General features: G+C 38.8%; 1 protein-coding gene across 5 annotated transcripts in view; it reads right to left on the bottom strand.

Annotated features, from left to right (window-relative positions):
* Window positions 1–17174, bottom strand: part of ZNF385B (zinc finger protein 385B) — a 365265-nt gene that overhangs the window by 143779 nt on the left and 204312 nt on the right. The gene's annotated exons all lie outside the window — the stretch shown is intronic.

The raw sequence follows: 17174 nt of genomic DNA, 5'->3' as shown, positions 1-17174 counted from the left end.
GAGGTGAAACTCATCAAGAAGATGGGCCACCCCTGAGGAACATCCACAGGCTGGCCAGTCCCCTATCGCTTCAAAAGGCTCACCCTCAAGCATGACTAGGAGCCTTTGGAGCACAGAGGCCTTTGAAGGGCCCATGTGCATTCCCCTGGTGTCTGGCTTTTTCCTGAGCCTCTCCCTGAAACTACTAGTCATTCTTTTAACAACCATGATGCCTTCTCCCATGCACTGGACCAAATGAAACAATAAAGTTTTTTGCAGAAAAGAAAAAGTAAAGTGAATTCCCAAGAAAGGATTAATGGTGATTAGGTAAAAGCGGTAAAAGCAGCTATCTCAAGAAGTGGTGGAACTAAAATAAAAAAAATAATAATTTTATTCCAATAAAACAGTTGTCCTATTATCTAGAACTTCTGAGTTAATTGATAAGAAATAACTGTAGTTGGAACTTAGAACTCCCACCAACCCTTCCTACAATTTAAAAATATTTATGTTTATAATTTTTATTGAATTTTGTTCATCATATAAATTAAATGCAAATAATATACCAGTAGGTCTTAATATCTGAAAATGTTTACCAAAAGTAAATATTTTTGCATATTGTAAATATTCATAACTATATTATAGGGTTTATTCTGTACAGATTTTAATTTTTTGCAAAGTGAAACAGCAAGACTGTTTTTAAGGAACTTTCTTGCCTAATTATAAATAATATTCTTGTCAAAGTGGCTTCTGGAGGGGATGTCTTAAACTATGCTTCCAAAGAGTACTGCAACATTTAAAATGGTAAAATATTACTGTGACTACACATACCTTCTCACTTAATCCAACAATGTTTTATATTCAGTAGCACAGGTAATAGTAAGTATTTTCTTCTCATACAAGGCACATAATTGTGAAGTGATTTGTTTTCCACAATGCATATTTTAAGTACTCACATGGTGTTATTGTGTTTCAGGCTCTACATCTGTTGAAAGAGTGTGTCTAATATCTTTAATATAGCAAAGCCATTTCCCCCATCTCAAGGATTTTGAATACCTAATGGAAACATGTTAAAACATGTTTCAAATATAAAGTATGATTTTTAAAAATGCATATAACAATGTATTTGGACATATTCAATGTTAGTAAACACCTTTTAAATATAGAATTTTTAAAATTCTACCATATCCCACTTTACCTACCATTCTTAGTCTGACTAGAAATATTTTATGATTTTCCTTCTTATGATGTTTACTTTCTGATTAAAACAAGGCATCAAGACACATTGCTCCCTGTGCTATTTCATCTATGTCATATGCTCTGGTTTACAGACCGTCCAAGTTATCTACCGATTGAAGAGTAATTTTGTAAACATAAAATAACTGGACATTTCATCATAGTAATCACTATTAATAATTACTTTTTTTAAAATGGAAGACACTAGGAGGTGATTGGACTTGAAATGTATTTGTGGGTAGGATTTAAAAGCAGCCATTCATGCTGGATCACCAAAGCGATAATCATATACAACTGTTTAGGAATGTGTGCATTGGCAGGCACCTAAATGAATACTTATTGTGTGATTTGAGCCAATGTGAAAAGTGAATGGTAAGGAATCTTTATCACTGAGATGAATTTATTTTCATACATTATCAAATAAGCTTAATATTACAAGGACTAATTGCTAATTCATGTCCTTCAGTATAGTATTCTCAAGTGAATGAGGTGGTCCTACCCAGCAAACATCAATGGAATCAGTGGTCTGAAGCCTCAGTATCCCAGGAAATCAGGGCAGGAAATCATAAAGCCAACTTCCCTTCCTCTTCACCCAGACTTTAGACCAGGGGTGGGCAAACTTTTTGACTCGAGGGCCACAATGGGTTCTTAAACTGGACCGGAGGGCCGGAACAAAAGCATGGATGGAGTGTTTGTGTGAACTAATATAAATTCAAAGTAAACATCGTTACATTACGGTCTTTTTTTTTTTTTTTTGTTTTATTCATTTCAAATGGGCCGGATCCGGCCCACGGGCCATAGTTTGCCCACGACTGCTTTAGACCGAGACCTATGAAATCTTCTGACAAGAACATCAACATCTAGGTGAGGAGGGCTTTTCAGTACCAATGACTCTGAACTGATTTGTAAACCACCTTTGGAAAACAAGGATCCATTACTTTGGAAAACTGAGTAGAAATGATTATTTTTTGTAATAACATTACAAGTATAAGTAGTAGCTGGCAGTCAACACCTTTTTAGAAATAAACATATCTGTTCACTTTTATACAAAATTATCTCTGCTGTGCTTGCTGGTCAGAGTTGATCAAACCATCAACTAGAGTAAATCATGTTTCAGCTGGTTGTGCAGCATATAGGTTGAAACTAGAATTTGAAAAGGACTCTCCTTGTTCAGCAGGAAGGAAAGGTTAAGAGTACCCTGTGACACGTGACCTGAGCGCCTCCTTTAAAGGGGTCTAGAGTTGAGGGCTGACCAACAATCCCATATTTTTAAGGCCCTGTCATTACTGTGGGGCTGGACGGTAGAGTGTCTGTTTCACCAGCACATGGGAGTCACAGATGTTCTTGAAATGCCTCATTAGACATTTGGCAGTACAATATTGCTTTCAAAAAGTACAATTTCTACTTTCTGATACTCTGTATATTTCTTCTCTTTTGCTCTGAGAAAAAAAATTCTCCTTTATGCTTTAGAAGCTGTGGAAATCTACAGTTTCCTGAACTCTAGACGGGAGTTTAGGGAGATTAACATCTATAAAATATGCAAATAATTTAAGTTTAATGGCTGCTGTGTCATTCCAGCTTTTCATTTTTCTGTTCTTAAAAGAGTGTTCTCAGAAAAACATATTATTTCATAAAAATAATTGAAGTGCTTCTTTCTGATTGTAAAAGCAGTACAGCTTAATCACAGACATTTTGAAAAGCACAGGAAATGATACAAATGAAAATCGATATTTCTATCGCCTGGCAATAACTACTTTTGACATTTAGGTATTGGTTGCATTTTCATAATTTCCACAGATTCCAGACAGAGTGAAATGTGGATGGCCCGAAGGAGACTTTCTCAGACTGAAGCACTCTAGGAGGGCACACACGTGGGAGTCTGTGCGGTGGTATCTGCTGGGTCCTAGGTCCGCCTCTGTGGCTTCTACTTCTGTGGCTTCTACTTCGGTATCTCTTACTATTTGCTTACCTAGATTCACTCAACCAGATTGTTTGGTTCCCTATGGACCTGGTTTCTGGCTTGTGCAGGATGAGAACGTGGGCATGATCATATTTAATAAGCAGATATATGTGTGGTGTGGGCCAGTACCTGGGTGAGTAGGGATGGGCCTGAATATTTGAGACTCAAAGTATTAATAAATGCACCACAGATAACAAATGTGTGGAATATGGGCTCAAAAACTAGGAATGGGGAGGAGCTAATAAAATAATACGTAGGTGGAAACCTTGAGTGCTCGCAAAGGAACGGCAGGTCATAATTCAGGGAGTGAGGAAGTGACTAGTGAATGTTAAAAAAGATTTCAGTATCTACTAGTCATGATGACAAATTTAATATTCAAAAGTCTAGGGTGAATTACTTGTCTGAAAGAGGGGTTTCTGTATTGCTGGTGACTGACAAATGCCATTTCTATTCACTGCTACTAGCTTATGGGGATGGAATTTTCCATACACATTGTCTTGAGACATGAACTTTGTGTGCCTTCTATGAAATCCTTAACTGCTCCCATTTCGATTCTCTTTCTTGGTTTGCACCCTCCACTTTCAGACCTGGATACTGTGACCCAGAAGTTCAGGGGTCGCATCTCCCAGGGGTATGAACCTCAATCAGCAGAGAGCAGGACCCGCGTGTGAATCTTTCTTGCAACCTGTCTGAGGAGCCCCATGCCTCGCAAACCCACCTGCTGACTGAGCTGCCCTGTCCTTTTCAGACTCATTTGGACACTGCAGATGGCATTGCATCTCACTGCTTTGTAATGTCCCTTGTCTGACTTCCCCTTCCCCCTTACTGGTACTCTCCTAGGCCTACACTCACAAATAAAAGCAGAACTTTAATTCTTGCCCCAGGTTACACTTTCTAAAGCAGTGATTCTCACACTGTAGTGCAGACACAACTCATGTGAGGATCTTGTAAAATAAAATGCAGAATCTGTGTCAGGAGATGTGGGATGGAGCCTGGGATGCTACATTTCTAAAAACTTCCCAAGTGACATCCACAGTGTTGGCCCCTCACATAGCAAGGTTCTAGGAGATACAGCATAAGAGACACCTCATTACTACCTCCATGGAAGCTCTTTAGGGTTCAAGACTATGTGTGTGTGTATCTCCTTCCTCCCACTGTTCTATCCCCTGAATATACAACAATAACTAGAATGTAGGAAAATATTCAGTAGATATTTGTTGACTGAATAATAAATGAATCAATTCTCCTACATGACTAGTAATTCCTAGTCATGGTGAAAATTTCTAATTTTAACCTTTAAAATTCTAGGGTGAACTACATTGCTTGGAGGTGGGTTTTCTGTGTTTCTAAAAATATTTTTTTTATTGATTTCTAGAGAGAAAGGGAGGGAGAGTGAGAAAGAGAGAAAGAAACATCGATGTGAGAGCAAAACATTGATCAGCTTCCTCCTGCATGCCCCCTACCAGGGATTAAACCACAACCCGGGCATGTCCCTGACCAGGAATTGAACCGACAGCCTTCTGTGCACAGGATGACACCCAACAAACTGAGCAACACCAGCCAGGGCAGTTTTCTGTATTTGTTTATGACTGGCAAATAAATGTTAGCAATGGACTGAATGTTTATGTTCCCCAAAATTGTGATACATAAATATCTGTTATTTAAAAGCCACCCAGTCTATAGCATTCTGTTATAGCAGCCCAAATGGACTAAGAGAATGTTGAATACCAAAGATATCTATACACTTATATGACCAGCATCAAAGGAGTAAAGCCAAAAGCCAATTACATGTAAGAGTTCCATTTTAGAGACTGGTTGCTGGTTGGAGGCACAGATGGACAGTACTGAGGTATCCAGTTCAAGAAAGCTTATTTCCAGAGGCCAACCTTCCTTTTGAAAGCCTGGTTGTCTTCTGAAATAGGTGCCAGAGAGCAAAGAGAAGTGAGCTTAAGATCCACTACATTGGTAGCATCTCATGCTTACTCACCGAGCACTTCATTTTTCATATAATACCTTTTATTATAGAGGGTAAATGGCAGCTTTCTGTTGAATTTTAACAGAGTGCATCATGTATAATTCATAGAGACTGCCAGTAGCATCAACATCCTCCTTTGGTGTTTGTTCTACTTAAGAAATGTGACACATTAGACTTCTGTGATGGGTGTTATGCCTATTATTGAATGTAACTGACCTTGTCCTACTGTCCCTTCCCTTGCTACCAACAATCATTTGGGCATTTAAGGCGTTTCAGCTAACAACATCAGCAGCTATTCTTGTTACACTTTTACTGTTGTCATAGAGACACAGAAATAGCTGAATAGAGTTTTCATATATGGTGTTCCTGACCATGGTATTACATGTCACTGAATTTGTTTCTAGATGATTGCATCAAGGTCAGGACTTTCCCCTTGAATTTTTAAGGAATTTCCAAAAACCACAAGAATTTCTACCAGAAACTCACTTTTACAGTGGTTCTAGAGTGTGGTCCTTGTACCAGTAGCATCAGCATCACCCACCAACTTATTAAATACGCAAATTGCTGAGTCCTGTGATGGTTTACTGATCAAACATTTTTTCTGGGTGTATTTGTGAGAATATTTCTGGAAGAGATAGCATTTAAATAAGGAGACTTAAAGTAGATCCACCCTTGCCAACGTGGGTCGATAGACATCAGCCAGTTTATTGAGGGCCCACACGGAACAAAAGATGGAAGAAGGGTGCATTCTCTCTCCTGGAGCTGGGACATTCATCTTCTCCTGCCTGTGTATCTTCTCCTGCCATGCACATTGGAGCTCCTGGTTTTTAGCCCTTCAGACTCTGGCTGAATTATACTACTGGCTTTCCTGGCTCTCCAGCTTTCAGAGAACAGATCGTGGGACTTCTCAGCCTCCATAACCATGTGAGCCAATTCCTATGATAAATATCCTAATTTATCTATCTATCTCTCTATTTCTCTATCTATCTATCTATATCTATACATCATCTATATCTATCTATATATCTATACTCTCAGTTCTATTTCTGTGGCGAGCCCTGACTAATAGAGGCCCCATTCCAGTTCCATTACCTAAGAAACTCTATAGTCTGCGTTTTAACAAGTCCTCTAGGTTATTATGGTGTATGCTAAAGTGTAGGAACTATTTCTCTCCTAGGTATCTTCCTGTCTCTACAGATAGTTTTTATGAGAAATATTAAGATATTCAAGAATCCAGAGATACACTGAATACAGATGTTCTCCATAAGGATGTTTGACAATCTAAGGTACAGAACAGCATTTTTAGAATTGGGCATGAAATATAATACTATATATATATATATATATATATATATATATATATATATATATATAACCATGGAGAGATACTTATTAAAATATGCAAGTCTTAACCTTACCCAGACCTAGGGAATCAGTGTCTGAGTTGGGGCTGATTGCCTCTTAAAGGGCACACCAGATAGTTCGGAGGCATTAATTATGATAGCTTCTGTTAACATCACTTATCTCTGGGTGATGGGGCAAAAAAATATTATTTTCTATGTACTTTATGACATTTTTCAGTTGGATGCAACGATCATACACTATTATTATAATATAAAAATAGTAACAAAGCAATTATTTTAAAAGGATAAAGCAGACAGAATAGCATCAAATCATCTTGGAGACAAGGGATTTGTGTATTTCCCTTACGTTACTTGTATCAGAGTGAAGAGCCCCTGGAGTAGTACTGCCTGGGTTCAAATCCTAGAGGCTTAATTGCTAACTGTATAACTTTCCTCCTAAAAGCATCAGTTTCCTCAATGGTGTCTATTTCATAGGTTGTCATGAGAATCAAATGAGAGTACTTAGTGCAGTGCTTAGCACATAATGAGAACTCAAAACATTAGTAATTAGTAAGATAAGGCTATCTATGATTTATGGCTATTCTTAGCGCTATTTTCTATGTCATGTATTAATGAAGCATTGGTTGTAATTGTAGCTTAGAAAACTGGCCATGACTCAAAGTGGAAGCCTTCTGTCTCTCTTCCTGAATAATAACTCCTCTGCTTCACTGTGGACCCTCACTCCTCTGTGGACCTGACTCCTGTCCTTGCCATGACTCAACTCTCCCTCCTCTGGACAAAAAGATACAACTTAGCTTTTTCCATCCCCTGCCCCATGCCTTCATGTTTTCCCACTTTGCCCTTTCAGTTTTATGTCTGTTACCTTTACTTTATTTATTTGACCCCGGAAAGGTTGCAACTGCCAGTTATCTCTGTGAATTTTTGAAATGTTTGCTAAATTCTCTGAGGTTGAAAATTCAGCGTCACCAGCTACTTTTTTCATCTTGGACATAATTAATGTTTTGGGTTTCTGAAGCTCTGTTAAATAGAACACTTCTGAGTCTGAGATTAAGAATTGATTTTTTAAAAAGTTATTCCTGGGTTTGTACATCCAGGGCAGGGCCTGATGCTGTGCCTGGTACAGCCCCGCTGGGTCCTCCTGTAGCTAATGTTTGTAGGTCTGGCAGCAGCCCAGCCACACTTCTTTTTTTCAAAGACAGATTTGTATATGCCAAAGGCTGAGCACCTGATTGAGATTTCTTTTCTCTCTCCCAGATTTAATCAGAGAACTGAAAGCATTGAGAAAGGAGTTCAGGAGAAAAATCTATCAACTTTCTACTTTCTGGAGTACTTTTATTTATTTATTTTTATTTTTTTAAAATATATATATATATATTTTTAAATATATTTTATTGATTTTTTACAGAGAGGAAGGGAGAGAGATAGTCAGAAACATCGATGAGAGAGAAACATCGATCAGCTGCCTCCTGCACATCTCCCACTGGGGATGTGCCCGCAACCCAGGTACATGCCCTTGACCGGAATCGAACCTGGGACCTTTCAGTCCGCAGGCCGACGCTCTATCCACTGAGCCAAACCAGTTCCAGCTTTAAAATATATTTTATTGATTTTTTACAGAGAGGAAGGGAGAGAGATAGTTAGAAACATCGATGAGAGAGAAACATCGATCAGCTGCCTCCTGCACATCTCCTACTGGTACATGCCCTTGACCAGAATCGAACCTGGGACCTTTCAGTCTGCAAGCCGACGCTCTATCCACTGAGCCAAACCGGTTTCGGCTGGAGTACTTTTAAATATGTATTTACTTATTGATTTCAGAGAGGGAAAGAGATAGAAACATCAATGATGAAAGAGAATCATTGATTGGCTGCCTCCTGCACACCCCACACTGGGGATTGAGCCCACAACCCAGGCACGTGCCCTGACCGGAATCAAACTACAACCTCCTGGTTCAAAGGTCAATGCTCAACCACTGAGCTATGCTGACTGGGGGCTCAAACACTTTTATATTGAAAACAAATACTTTAAGACAGTGATTTTCAGATTTTAACATGCATAAGAATCCCCTGGAGGGACACTATAGGTGGGATATTGTGTCCGCCCCCTATTCCTATTTTGAAATACTAGCCCCTAAGGTAATAGCATTAAGAGGAGGGGTCTTTGGGAAGTAATTAGGTCATGAGGGCAGGGTCCCATGAATGGAAGTAGTACCTTACAAAAGAGACCTCACTGAGCTCCTGGGTCCCCAGACACCAAATCTAGCACTGAACTTGGACTTCCCAGCCTCCAGACGTGTGAGAAATAATTTAAATAATTTTCTGTTGTTTATAAGTCACCCAGTTTATGGTATTTTTTGTTATAGCAGCAGAAATGGACTTAGACAAAGGCTTAATAAAAGTTTGCTGGGTCCCACCTGAGAATTTCTGATTCAGTAGGCCTGAAAATGCCATTTCTAACAAGTTGCCAGGTGAAGTGATGCTGCGAGCTCAGGAACCTCACGTTGGGAACTACTCTTCAAAGAATCTATTCATAAGAATCTTGAGTTCTTAGTCCCCCTAAAAGAGGAGGGAGGTTAATGTTTTGCTATGCTAGGAGCCCTCCACTCACGCCTGCCTCTGTTTTTTTTGCTCTCTCTCTCTTTTCTTTCTTCTGCTTATTGAACATTACCCAGATTTGCCAATTCTATTCTAATCTGAGAAAGCTATCACTCCGATACTCAGTGAATTTCAGAGGGCTTCATCAAAGAAGAATAAAAGAAAATTTTAAGCCTTGCCTTAGAAAGTCTGAATACCAGTTAACCATTAATTATAATTTTTACAAGAAAATATAAAAATTTAGCTCTACTGACAACCTCTGTATTTTACTGATTTACATCTCACTTACCTTTCCATAGTCAATATCTGTGGTTCATTCCCACTTTAGGCTTTTGCACTTATAGCTTCTCCTGCCCTAAATGGCACTCTATTCCCTGTCTATTCCAGCCCATACTTCTTTCAAAACATAGCTTCCTAAGATTCAAGGCAACCAAAATGCCCTTCTTTAGAAATGTTGACTCACACAAATCATTCACTTTGCTTCCAGTGGGTAAAAACAGTTCGATATTTCATTTTCTAGTATTATCTAGTATCTTCTGGCCAATTTGTCTTATTTTTAATTTTGCTTCCTCTGACCATGGCACTCTTCTCCTAAAACCAGGAAATTACAGGGAATCAAAACGAAGTAGCAACAGAATCTCCTTTCATTGCCTGACTTTCTCCACTAATGACGCACGCGATATGGGGCGGGGGCCAGGCCACCTCTGAATGGCAGACCATGGAGAAACTGGACAGCAGGAGACCTGGCTTTCCTGCCTCCAAGTTAAGAAGCCCACAGTCCCGCTACCAGCAAAGACAAATTGTCCCACATCATCTTGGCTTCAGCAGCTCTAGATCCTATGTACAACGTGCTCATTCTTCCCTTCCATGTAGAACAGACACAATTCCCATGCTTTCGAAGGTAGCACAGCCAGAAGAGTGGTTGCTTTTGTTCTGAGAATATATTATGCAGCTAGTGTAAAACAGCACCTGGTCTGTTTGCTAACACAATATTATAAAAGTTAAACAGAATTAGGAAAAAAAAACTGGATGACTGGGCCTTAGGACAAAACTCAACCACAAATTATCACCTCACACTCGTAATTACCACAATAATTTGAGAGTGGAATAGATGCCCAATGACTCACGCCAGCCGGTTAGATTTCCCTGCTGTGCACATGAACATTTCAGGTGCACCTTAACACTGCATTACTATGACTATCAATAGCTCAGCAAGGGCCCCATGAACATGGCAACCGCCAATAAACTCAGGGGCTCACAGGCTTCCAGGAGCAAAATATAGTCAGCATTTGTTTTAGGAAATGATATATTCAACTAGATCAGTGGTGTTCACATTTTCACCATCTTTAGTGACTTTTTTTTTTTAATTTGATGTTCAACATGCATACCCAAAAGCTTTGGCAGAAGCTGAGTCAACAAGCTCTGTCTGATTTCTGTCCGTGTCCCACTCAGCCAAGTACCTCTATGAGGATCTCCAAGCACCTACTGAAGACCTTTACCACCCACGGAGCAGAGGTGGAAAAGCAAGATTGACAGCAAGAGCAATCACTGAATATTAAGACACTAGGGCACAGTTCCAGATTTTTCTCTACTCATTCACTTGAAAGATAGATTTATTTATGGGGAAGGAGGCACACACTTTTTTAAATTTAATTAATTGATTTTTAAAAATATATTGTTTACTGTTTCCAGAAAGAGGATGGGAGAGGGAGAGAGAGAGAGACAGAAACATGACAGAGAATCATTGATAGGCTACTTCCTGCACTCCCCTCATTTGGGATAGAGCCTGAAACCCAGGCATGTGTCCTAACTAGGGAATCGAACCTTGACCTTCTGGTTCATGGGTTGACTCTCAACCACTGAGCCACATCAGCTAGGAGAGGCACAGTCTTTTTATAAACCAGCCCAAGAATAGATTTCTATTAATTCTAAACATTTCAACCTGGTTCTTTGAAGGCTATTCTCTCCAAAATAGGTAGTGTGAATGAAAAAATACATATAAAAATAAGTGAAAGTTCCATTAACCTTAAAAGTTACTATTAAAGCATTCTCTGAACACAAAGTGAGTATTGTGGCATAATCAAGAGATTCGGAGTCAGAAAGATATGAGATGGAATTCCAGTTCTGTTATTTGCTATGAGGCCTTGGCAAGTCTCTCAACCTTTCTGAATGTCTGTTTCTGATTTTTTTTTTAAATGTTTTAATGCTGATAATAGTGCATTTCAGAGTGAATGTGAGGTTCAGATATTGACTAGTCAACTTCCTGTTTTGTGTCTCGTGAGTGAATAGCTAGGATTAGAACTTCTTTCCCCTTGAAACTAGCTAAGACACAGAAGTGAACATTTCCTGTTCATCTGACTGAGATTTCCCCTGGTTGCAAAATCCCAAGTGTAAATTCCCTACCTGTAATTTGTCTACTCCTTCCTATAAAAGGCTAAGGCAAAACCATTCTGTAGAGACACACTCTGATCTTTAGATCTGGGGTACTCTTCCTACAGCAATAACCTGAATAAAATCAATATCTTTACTGGTTTTTGTCTTTGATATCATATATGTACAAATGCCTGGCACACAATTGGTCCTCAGTAATTGTAAGTTTTTATGAAGGACCTTCTATAAATGGCACTCCGATTATAACCTATGGAGGGCATGGAGATGAGCAGAAGGCATCATTTGCATTGGCATCTGCTGAATCTAGTAATTCCATACATTTATGACATCAAAATCGTACTTTTGTTAAATTTTCCTGACTCCCATGATAATAAGCTAATTTTAGCAGATCATTACTCAATACAAGGTGGGGGGAAAGTGGGTTTATAATTGAGAGTACTAGAAATGCAGAGTTTAGTCTTATATTATTATTTATTAATTATTGTATTATTTCCCATACAACCAACTGTAACCCCACTTTTGCCGCACCCTGTGTGAATGAACTCACAAACTATTTTAATGTGAACTTTACAGTCATTTAGTCATAAAAACTATAAATAGAGGTGAGTTATAATTCTTTCAGACTTATTTGAGATGGCTCCATCCCCATAAAGCCTTCTCTAATTTCTGCAGTCAGAAATAATCTCTCGTCTCTGTGGTTCAGCTTGCATTTTCTTGTACCTTTTCTAATACTAACTTTCACGTTAAGCTCTACATTAGTTTGAATAGTGTACAAGTCTGATTTCCCCCCTAGGTTTTATGTTGCTTGAGACAAGGCACTATGTCTCACTTCCTGTGGCACGTCTTAGGCAAAGGAGTGACTCAATTAGTGTGTGCTGAATTGAGTCTGTATATTCTTTGATGCCTTGGATCATGCTAACCAGGAATTCTCTTAACACAAAATATGCTGAAATAAAATGAAAAAATTATCATGGTTCTGAGCACTTCTTCATAAAATGTCAAAATCCAAGAGAATGTGAAGTAATCAAGACAGGATAATAGAGAATGGTGTAAAAAAATAGAAGAGAGGTAAAAAGATAACGTTGCATTGAGAACTCTAACAAGGTAAAATTACACAGGAAAACAAATGAATCCTGAATAACTTTTAAATAGAGAACATATTCCAACCCTGCATATCTATAATACACAAAGGTTTACATGAGGCAGACTATAGTCAAGGTATTTAGAAATGTCACCTATACTGACAAGTTAGGAAAACGGTTAGGTTGGGATGCACAATGTTCCTTTCAATAGTAGGTCACCAGGGGAATGCTAATAAATGTGAACAACCTGCTCTGAGGGAGAGGGAGCCCTGATTTGCAGCACTGACCATTTCTACGGTGCGAATATTCCCACCATGGCTGATATTAAGCTATCAGCTGCTTGATGCAAGTTTGGAAAGAGATGCACACAGTTGGTGCTCCCAACCAGTGAGAATTGGTTCCATGACACCACTGCCAGCTCCCTTCCTCCTCACCTGCCTTCCTTCCTTCCTCCCAATGACAGGGGAAAGCGAAGCAGAAGAACAGGGCCCCAACAGGAGTTTTGCTCCTCTGTTTCCCCTCTGGGATTGTGTTTTGGAGACAATGGATCACCCCCAATTTATACCCTCCATCTCCTTTTTCACTGCAACCTGAAAATTCAGAAATCACTTTGGAAATAAAATGAAAACCTACCATCTCCTGTTTGGCCACTGCTGAATATGTTGGAAGATTTGCTTCATGATAAATGTTACTCTCAACTTGACAACATGATGTGAGTTTAGCCTCTCTGAATCTGACAGAAACTATAAAATTATACAAGAGAAAGACTGAAGCTACAGAATTGTCAGGATTTTTAGCTTCTCCACTGTTCTATTAAGCTATAACCTTCTAGCTACAAGTTACAGCTCAACAGTTGAGCCAACATTTGCTTATTAGAAATCTAATGCTTTTTTCTCTTAACACAAAATATGCTGAAGTAAAATGAAAAAATTAGCATGGTTCTGAGCACTTATGCAAATTAGTAAGGGCTCAAAGACCCAGAGCTAGGAATGAATCAGATCTCAAGATGTGCAACAATTAATAAAAATGTAATATAATAGCCCATCCCCAGAACTTGTTTAGGGTCATCACCACCAGCTGCATCATCACCCTGACATCTTTCAGCCTAGCTTGGGCTGGTGTAAAGAACAAGTCCACGAAGTGTCCTTGAAGAACATGCAGATGAAATCCAACTTTTTGCAGCATATATTTTATGGCGCATAACAACACTGGAAAAGCCCTATGAAAATCTCCCTGGAATAACTCAGAGAGGTACCAAAGTTAAAAATAAACCTTATTTTCTAAGTTTAGGCTAGAATGGCTAAGGAGGGCATCCGACAAGGAAGATTTAAAGGCATTATTTTGGTTTCAGCTCTATATTTAAGAATCTTACAGGAGTTATTTATGTTCTTACTTTGCATTTTCAGAACCTGGTATCATTTTAAACTGCATGCAAGAAATTTAAGTCACAACTTGTATAACCGCCACACCAGAGTGTGGTCTGGCACGAATCTCTGTAACTAGCACTGTCAAACTGACAAGAGACAGAAAGCAGACTGGGCGAACCCCAGAAGAGCAGCAGCTGTGCAAAGGCTGGTGTGGCTGGCAGAGCGCCTGGTGAAGGGACAAGCCCACACAGCTGGCGCCAACAAGGGCCAGTTTGTGCGTTACCGTCATTATCAAGGCTTCCCTGGGAACCCTCAGAGGGCAGACACATGCTAAATTCCCAAACATTAGATTCATGTTCACTTGTTCCATTTAAAATATAAGCACCAACAACAGGATGAACTTGATGGCAGAATAACAAAAATAAAATCCATTACCACGGTTTCTTCAGGAGTGGTTGTGTGGCTATTTCTTTGCCTACTGAGAAGGACAGATGCAAGAAAGAACTGTGAAGAAACTTGTTGCCTGATTATAAAGTATATGTGTATATGTGTATGTGTATAAATATATGTTTAGATATGTGCACGTATACACATATGTCATGATTTTTTAACTTATAATTCAGCCATTATTTCTTATATATTCATGTCATAAGCTGTGATAAATCCTTTGTGGAAGATGGAATATGAATGAATATATAAACATGTGAATAAATGTGGTCAAACAGTATGTTAGGATAAACTTTAGTCATTACCACTATTAACAGTAATTACTTATTCAGCTCATACTACTATGTGTGCAAGGTACATGATGTGCAAGAAGATAAGAAAGACGAAGGCAAAGCTCCTAACCCCAAAAGTACTGAAATCTAATTGAGATAATAGGGCTGCTACATAAGAATATAATAAATGCACTATACTATAACCTATTATAGTATATACTAGAGGCCTGTTGCACGAAAAGATTCATGCAATAGGCCTTCCCTTCCCCTGGCTGCTGGCACCCAGGCCTTTGCTCTGGCCGGAGCTGCCTTCAGCGCCTTTGCTGCTCAGCTTTGCGCCTACGTATGCAAATTAGCCGCCATCTTTGTTGGCGGTTAATTTGCATATCTTGCTGATTAGCCAATGGGAGGCGTAGTGAAGGTACCGTCAATTACCCTGTTTGTCTATTATTAGATTAGATAGTATATATAATGTGTGTATATATATACACTCACACATTGTGTGTGCAAGGCCCAATAGTATTTGTCCTGCTTAAGAAAGAAAGAAATTAAAATAGACAGAAAGTGCATCTCTACAACCACATCTTCCTAAGAGTCCAAATCCCCTCTCTAATTCATCTCTGCTGTTCCCAGTGAGGCTCAGGCAGATGCATAGCTCTCCCACCCCTCTAAATCCAGGGTGATTTTGTTTAAAACAACATTCCAAGAAGGTTTCTATCCAGATATCATTTTGATGTGTACCACAAATGGGAGAGTTGTTGTTTTCTTTTCATGGACTTTGTTAGTGCATGTTTTAAAATATCCAAATTTTTATTTCTTTTAGTGGGCTTAGTGACAAATTTTACTTCACAACTTAAAATGTACACACACACACACACACACACACACACACACATGCACACACACACAAAACTGAAACATGCTTCACAGAATATTACTGACCCTTTCTATGTATGACACATGCTATTTTCTTCTCTATTTTGTTCCATTTCATTTCTTAAAAACATTCTTATTATGGCCCGTTAAATTAAATTAGTATAAATAGCATTGTTTTAAGGAAACAGTTCTAATTTCCAAGGGACAAATGTTTTAATTTTCTGAAAGAAACCTCTTCTTTTAAAAGCAAAGACAATTGGGCCAATTTCAGATGGATGATACAGCATACTGCTTCTTATCTCCTAAGCATTTGCTCAGAAATTAAAAATATGCAGTTATGATTCATGAAACTCCTTCAGAAAGGGAAATACACTCCCTACTTGTATTCCCAGTAGGAATATATCAACCCACACATGTAAATCAAATTTTAAATGCCTTCAGTATTAGTGTCTCCATACTCAAAACATGGGCTTAACTTATAATTGAGCTTCTCTCTAGCCTTGGTTACAGTGAACTTTAAAAATATTTTTATGTATGCATACAATTCACCAATTCTGAAAACTGCATCATTATAAATCAATGATGACCTTAATTTTAGATTTCTACTCAGAAAAAAATACATTGTTCAGGAAAAAAAAAGGGAAGGAGAAAACCCCCTCTTACATTTACTGATATCATGATTAATCCCCAACTTAAACAAAAAATTTGGAAAGTAAAACATTACTATTAATAACTCTGCTCAAACAAAAATCAAAATTGTGAATGGAAACATTTCCAACTTGCCAACATAAACTTTAGGCTTATTCATGCCAAAAATATTTCAGCTGGGTCGTAACATTCCCTAGGGAAAGATTAAGTAAATTATAGGTATTTCACCTTGTCAACTCTGAGATAATACTTAATTCTTACTGTGTATTTGCAGTGCCAGATCCATTGGAGAGAAACCCTACCTTTAACAGATAGTTCTCTCGTGGCCACATTATATCACTTCCCAGCCTACCTATTAATATCCAACCAATTAGAACTTGGTGAGCTTCAGGCAGGTTTGTGACTGTGCCTGAAACGTGCAATTTTAACTAATTATAGAAATTCTGGGCAGGAAGCCCTCTGAAAAGATGATCGGCCTCATTCCTTCCTTATGAAACTTTGAAACCACCCCAAACCAAGAGTTCTTGCTTCTATTTTATCTTGAAGAGAATAAAGGATGTTAGCAGGAACAATCACTCACTCTATAACGAACCATAGTAAGTCCTTTACATATACGATCTCGCATAATCCTTATATTTTAATGCAGTAGGAATTGTCTCAATTTTATAGAGGGGAAACTAAGGCGCAGAAAAACTAAGTAAGTGGATCAAGGACCTGAAGTGCATGTTAGAGTTGGGATCTGCCTAAGAGTCCGACTCCAAAACCTAACACGTCTCTGTTACCTCTCCCAGCAGAGGGCTGCCACCGGCCGCACAGGCGCAGGAGGAACTGAGGGTGCACAGCTCCTCCCAGCTCCACACTCAGTAATGCCACATCAATAGGGTGAAAGTGGCCATGCTGGAGTATTCATACTGTGCAAATGGGCAACATTACATATCAGTGTTTCTTCAGAGAGTCATCTGCCAGCACACCACTACCTATATTTA

Source organism: Myotis myotis, unplaced genomic scaffold (assembly GCF_014108235.1).
Source record: "Myotis myotis isolate mMyoMyo1 unplaced genomic scaffold, mMyoMyo1.p scaffold_m19_p_8, whole genome shotgun sequence".
Taxonomy (NCBI): domain Eukaryota; kingdom Metazoa; phylum Chordata; class Mammalia; order Chiroptera; family Vespertilionidae; genus Myotis; species Myotis myotis.
This window is presented reverse-complemented; position numbering and strand designations above follow the sequence as displayed.